Source organism: Cantharellus anzutake (assembly GCF_015039405.1).
Source record: "Cantharellus anzutake strain C23 chromosome Unknown EI90scaffold_39, whole genome shotgun sequence".
NCBI lineage: Eukaryota > Fungi > Basidiomycota > Agaricomycetes > Cantharellales > Hydnaceae > Cantharellus > Cantharellus anzutake.
In genome coordinates this window covers 76,307-83,720 of record NW_024066989.1, presented here as the reverse complement: position 1 = coordinate 83,720, position 7,414 = coordinate 76,307, and positions in this window count along the sequence as shown.

Genomic DNA, 7,414 nt, shown 5'->3' with positions numbered 1-7,414 from the left:
ATGGTGTTTACATAGTATGAGGTCACCAATGCAATGGACTAAGGCCGAGGTGGAGTCAAAGTCCGAGGTAGGGACTATGACGGAGGCTCAGAGTAAGGTACGAGCGGTGTCCGAGTGCGAAGTACGGAACAACGGTAGAAGGTCGTAACTTGGCGGAAGGGTGGTGGAGGAGTAACGGAGGGAGGAGAGAGTGGTGGAAAGGAGAGTAGTCAGGTCCGAAGGTGAGTATCGGAGCGGACGGGGGAAGCGTAGGAGGATAACGGGAGGGTGGAGGTGTTGTGAAGGGGGAGCGGAGTAGTAGGAGGAGGTGTGTTGCCAGGACCGAAGGTGAGTATCGGAACGGCAGCGGTAGGTTATGACTCCGGAGGTGAAGAGGGTGGAGGTCCGGAAGTCGGGTCGGGGTCGGGTATGCACGGATATGACAAATAGGAAACACAATATCACAAGCAACAAATTATAAAACAATAGAAAGTGACTGCGGAAAACCCAACCTGCATCTCCAGCCCAAACCACTTGACACAACTGCGCTCCCTTTATGTCAACCAACTCGCCTAAACTACAGCTATCCAACGCAACAAACCGCATCCAATTTGATGGAGAATTGAGTGAGATAGCGTTGAGGTGGGGAATATCCGGCACATTTTCCTAACTTTCCAACCACATGTTGCCATGGTCCCAAAATTGGCACATCCTCCCGACCAGTCATATCATAAACAATGGATATTTATCCCCATCTTTATGAAGCCTGAGGGATGCCAGGGACCATCTGTGCACCCCATTTCCCACGTGTGCGCAATGAACATGTGACATGCATCGTGTGTTAGAATGCGGGGATTCGGACGACTCCGGAGTGGAATCGGAGACTTATCATGGAAGGACCTCGGCCTCAGCGACTCAGGCGGAGCACTGTGCCATTGCTGGTTGTCCTGGGGGTCCCTAATTTCGGATCTAGCAGAGGGAAAGTCTCTTTTGGGGGAATTCAAGTCGATTTCGGACTGAGGTTACAAGTTACTAGGTACATTGTATATAAGGAGGGGTCCGGAATCAAAAGGAACAAGGGTAGGACAAAAGGAGACAAAGGGAGATGGAAAGGGGAACAACACCGAGGGTCAGGTGTTTGACTCAATGGTGTTTCCCAAAGGAGGAATGTGTCATATCCCGGAATCCCGACCCCGCACACTCCCACCACATCACACCTTCCTAACAACTTCACCATCCCCTACACCATGCCTCCCCACTCTCCAAATCACCTTCCCTCCTGGCTGTCTCAGCTCCGTTCGGGTTGCGGCACACCGAACCTTGGCTACTCCCATCCCGGAACCTCGGTCCCGAGTCGGAACATTCGGAGACCCCGGATTTGCTCCGATATCCTGACGGACCTCCGACATCCCGTGACATGCCCTTAAACCATTCCCTCGCCCACTTCATTTATTGGAGTCACCCAACATCCTTCGGACACGCAACTCCGCTTTCGGAGCTAACCGTATCCTTCAGTGATCTCCTTCACGCTATCACTTATTAGTCATCTTCCATTCTTAGCACGACTACCTTCTTACTACCATTCAGTCAGCTAACCCCCCTTCCCCATTTGTCTTCCCCATTCATTTTCCGGCCTCCAACTCCGCCCTCCTTGGCCCGACACCTCGGTTCCCCGTTTTAGATATCGTTCGGAACCTTTCGGTACCTCTCGGTATCATTCGGTACCTTTCGGTGTTTTCCCCGTTTTGTCATTTCGGGCTTTGACTAAAGTCCTCCCCATCCACTTTTATAAATACACGTAGATTAGAACCTGTAGTTCCTCAGTTCTAATCTCGACTAAAATGCCACCCAAAGTCCCTCTGAGTGATTCCTGTCTCTGTTCTACAAGACACCTCAGACATAAGAAATACAAGGACTAACAGAGACGTAACGGAGGCACAGCGCTCCCTCCGAGTCGCTGAGGCCGCGTCCTTCTTAGAGCCTCTTGTACCATCCAGCAGAACCGGGCTCCCTGAGAAGCTTCGGTTCATCACCGGAGCCCTCGGACCCCCCTCTAGTTGAGCCCCCGCCTGCATTCGGACTCACGCATTCACCCCTTCTTCCATAACCGACAGGTCTTTGACAGAATGAAGGGCCAAGGCCCAAGAAGGAAGGAAGAAGGATGGGAGTCGGGAATGGCTAGCTGACTGAATAGAAAAGAAGCAGCAGCCCAAATAGGAATGAGGGAGAATAGCGGAATTGAAATGGACAATGCAATAGTTGCAAGGTCCGGAGTAAGTCCGGAAAGTCCGAACTCGGAGGTTAAACTCCGGAATATTGGCAAAGGTAATTAAATGGAATGAGCTAACCAATACAATGGGTATAAGTGGAGGTGGGGTCAAAGTCCGAGGTCGGAGCTAAGACCGGAGGTTCCGGAGATGAGACGTGAACGGGATACCGGAGCGGAGGTCCGGAGTCGGGAGCATAGGTTTTGCGTACTCATCTGGAAGGTGTCGAGGTTGGGGTCGGACCCGGAATGTTCCGGAGTCGGACCGAAGGTGGTGTCTGAGCCGGAGGTGGGATAACCTCTTGGGAGTCAGCAAGGAGAAGGTGACGGAAGGGAAGTAGGGCTCCGGAAGTCGGAGTTCGGAGTTCCGGGAGCCCGGAGCGGAGGTCAGGATTGTATGGATATGACAGTGATACACAACTGAAATCTGCATATCTCTGTCAATATCTCACCAATTCTCCTCGCGTAACGTGCTTCGGAATTGCCTCAACATCCTCTTCCATCGGTACTATAACCCCATCACCTGATTCCTAGCCAAATTTCCACTGTAGGATTTTCTAACATTTCATCCTGCATGTGAGACCCGATATATTGCCTGTTCTGGGGTGTCTGTGACCACTACCCCTACAACGTCACACCAATGCCAGATATGCGACTGATCCAAGAATCAGTTGCCAGAGCAACATACTGATCCAAGATTGATATGTCGGATGCATATGAACAAATACATGTGGATCCAGACGATGTCCATAAGACGACGTTCTCTATGCCCCACAGGACCTAGAACTCAAACACGATGCAGCAAGGAGACTGCAATGCTCCCTGCACTTTCCAGCATGCATTGACCTGGGAACTACAAGGAGAAGTAGGCAGATGCCTACTGTCATATCCATCCACGGCCATCATCCTTGACCACCTCAGGTCCTCTGCTCCTTTGTCACTAACCTTGGAGCCTCCGGTTTCCGCAATCACCTCCGACCCCCCTGATGGTCACCACCCCTCCAATTCAATATATTACCTATGCCTCCCTAAGTATGGAGCCCCGAAGGTCTCCAGACAGCTCCAACGTCCACTAGTGCACTCCTGCCCCCACTGGGCAATTCACTTGCTTGTCCTGCAAGTCTACCTTCGGGCCTATCCCTCCTTCCCATTTCTGGGTTATAGCCTGTCATTCCGCTAAACCCATAACCCGACTTGTTGGTAATATTCAGTCAGCTAACATCTAACTCCGTTAGCTCTGCTCCACTTGGTCCCGCTATTCATGGGCCTGCCCTCACTGTAACTATATATACATAACTTGTAGATAGGTTACACCCTAGTGATAAAATCGACTAGAGTTAATCCCCCTTTAGTTCTTGCTGCCAGTAAGGATGTGTAACTTGGCACAGCGCTCCCGGTCTGAGTCGCTGAGGCTGAAGCCCTCCACCACGGAGACGTATTCCTCATCTCGCATCTGGTCTCTAACACCTACACATCTGGTTTGATGACATCTTCACCAGCACAAGCTTGGTGGAGAATCACAATAAAGCATTAGTGTGGTTGTTGTCATATCCATACAATCCTGACCTCCGCTCCGGGCTCCCGGAACTCCGAACTCCGACTTCCGGAGCCCTACTTCCCTTCCGTCACCTTCTCCTTGCCGACTCCCAAGAGGTTATCCCACCTCCGGCTCAGACACCACCTTCGGTCCGACTCCGGAACATTCCGGGTCCGACCCCAACCTCGACACCTTCCAGATGAGTACGCAAAACCTATGCTCCCGACTCCGGACCTCCGCTCCGGTATCCCGTTCACGTCTCATCTCCGGAACCTCCGGTCTTAGCTCCGACCTCGGACTTTGACCCCACCTCCACTTATACCCATTGTATTGGTTAGCTCATTCCATTTAATTACCTTTGCCAATATTCCGGAGTTTAACCTCCGAGTTCGGACTTTCCGGACTTACTCCGGACCTTGCAACTATTGCATTGTCCATTTCAATTCCGCTATTCTCCCTCATTCCTATTTGGGCTGCTGCTTCTTTTCTATTCAGTCAGCTAGCCATTCCCAACTCCCATCCTTCTTCCTTCCTTCTTGGGCCTTGGCCCTTCATTCCTCCTTTGGGAAACACCATTGAGTCAAACACCTGACCCTCGGTGTTGTTCCCCTTTCCATCTCCCTTTGTCTCCTTTTGTCCTACCCTTGTTCCTTTTGATTCCGGACCCCTCCTTATATACAATGTACCTAGTAACTTGTAACCTCAGTCTGAAATCGACTTGAATTCCCCCAAGAGACTTTCCCTCTGCTAGATCCGAAATTAGGGACCCCCAGGACAACCAGCAATGGCACAGCGCTCCACCTGAGTCGCTGAGGCCGAGGTCCTTCCATGATAAGTCTCCGATTCCACTCCGGAGTCGTCCGAATCCCCGCATTCTAACAGTTGTTCACTCACCTCAAGGGGGTGAAGTTTTATATAAGCTGGAAGAAATTCCGGCCAGTTGCTCCAATCCTAGACATTCTAGGAAGCCACATGGATGAACAAGGCATCCATGCTCAAGTGGACAAAATGGAGAAAATCCGCAACTGGTGAGAGCCAGGAGTGAACGACTTTGCCCAAAAGGCGAAGGAAAACCTAATGGCAGCACACAATCGTGCTGCCCAAACAATCCAGGCAAATAAGAAAAGACGCTGCAAGAGGGCTAGCGGCTCTCTATGCCGACTAAGCTCGTGGGGCCAAACTCTCCTAAAACTTCACTTTCTCTCTAGACTTTGCTTGACTCTCGATCCTTAACTCCGTGGTGAGTTCTCCGGGATTTCCGCAAGGTCCGGGCTCAGTGTCCACTACTCACTCGTTGTGAGCTAGATCACTGCCCTTATTCCTACTGTTGGAATTCCACTCACTCACACCCTCTCTAGCGTGTCCTAGCACCTTAGAGAAAATTGGGGGAGGGGAGAACTCCTTTTCAAAAATCCGGTATGTACAGGATTATAAGAAACAATTATTTTTAGAAATAATAGATGGCAAATATTGGTACCATATGGCACCTGGGTACCTTATTAGGCGAAATAATAAAAAAGGGTAACAGTAACAATAAAAGAATATCAATCAATAACTGAAATGATGGCAAAATATGAAAATATAAGAAAATAAGCGATTTCTCAACGGATTTACGGAATTATGAGCCGAAATTGAAAATAAAGCCGGAGATAACTCTCACACAGCCGATAAACATTTCTACCAATTTATTAGACGCCGTGGGAACGAGTGAGGCTGGAATTCTGGGTTGCCGCTTGAGATTCCCACGCCCGCACATGCCCGTGCCTAACTTGCCCAACATGGAACTCCGTCAAATCTCCACCGATTGGGACGTTCTTGGTATCGTCAGAATTGTACGAATTAGGAGTATTTTTAGATACCAAATTTGTACCGAGTCGTCGCGTGAATGAAAGTCGTTTCCTAATCGTAGAATCGGGTATCCGAGCCGAGTCTGTGCGTGGGCGATTATCCCGCCTACAACGCCTGGACCCACCTTTGAGAAAAGGTGAGCTTGCATACTTATCCACAGATGAGTTGAACCTACCCAAAGGAAGGGCAGGCAAACAAAGCCCCTGTATATAGGGCCTTATGAAATTCTGGAAATATTTCCAGAGATGTCAAACTACGTCCTCAAGTTGCCACCACAACTTGAACAATGTGGAGTCCACCCAAGATTCCATGTATCTTGGCTCGGACCTCACGAGCCGAACGACCAAGAAATCTTCCCAAATAGGGAAGTAAACATATTTTACGATTTCAGGGAAGACCCTGATCATGAAGCAGTAGTTCGCGAAATCCTAAACCATGCATGGGTTCATAACAAACTCTGGTTTAAGGTCAAATGGGAGCTAGGGACACCACATGGGAACCCCTAGGAAATTGTAATGACCTTGTCCACCTGGATGAGTACCTCACATTACAAAATGTGAGGGAACCGGAAAATCTCCCTATCAAAGAAGATAGGGAACTCTCGGCATCACTATGCCCTCAAAAATGGAGGCAGAAAAAGTGAAGCTGAAGGGTGATTGCCCACAGCCAAGAGTGTGGGAAGATTCTGGGCAAGCAACTCGCCTGGACAGCCACACCATGTGCTAGACATCACATGGGCTAAGCGAGTAACTCACCTAGACCATGTAAACCAAACAAAATGACAAAATGTTGTTCTCTGGGGGAGGCAACCCTCAATTCGATCCGAACAAGCCACCGGACATTGAGATGCAACAACCGAGGAGCAAAGCTCCTTGGAACAACAACAACACCAGGTGCAGATAAGCACCATGGACTATATGATGCATGCAGCACAAATGAGTGCCACGAACCAACAACCTTCCATGATGCCAATAGGCACCGCATACCCCCAGCCTCCCCAAAGGGGCTTTCAACCCTACATGGTGCAAACTGCACTGATGGCACAACAAGCGCCATTCCAGGGGCAGCATTTGCTACTGCAGCCCCAGGCATACTCCCCAGGGAACTTCCCTGGCCAAACCACTCCCTGGATCGGCCAATTTGGCGCAGGTCCAACAACACCCCAGCCACATATAGGCTCGGAATCAGCTATTGCATCAGCAGTAGCTGCCCAGACAGGTCAACTCCGCCAGGAGTTGAAAGAGATGAAGTACCTTGTAGGAGGGAGACGAGGGAGTGACAGCAGCTCCTCATCCAGGCCATCCAAACGCGCATGGTCTGACAACTCGAGGGTGTCAGATGATGGCTGTGATAATTGCACCCACTGGAGGCGCAAATACAATAGAGCAAGCAGAGATGCCGAAGGCATCTTTGCCTCTCTGAGAGATACAGAGAGAGAAGTTGATCTCCAAAAGAGGGAGATCAAATTATTAAAATGCGAGCTCAAAGAGGCACGTGCACTGGCAGATCTTGCTGCCAAACCCATTATGATGGGGCCTCCCAGGTCAGGGGGAGGGGATACGGTGCTGGGGCATCGACTATCCCACCACCCCATGGGCAGGTGACCCTGTCCGGGTTGCATAAGGGCCTGCCCTCAGAAGGGCAAACCCATGTTGAGGGAAGAGGGAGAGCGGTGGGCAACCAATGGCAGACCCCAAAGTGGGGACCACTGCCAGAGGCAGCAGGCTGCTGAGTACCTCAGCACCCTATGGGCAAGCTACCCTGCAGGGAAGTGTCCACATGTT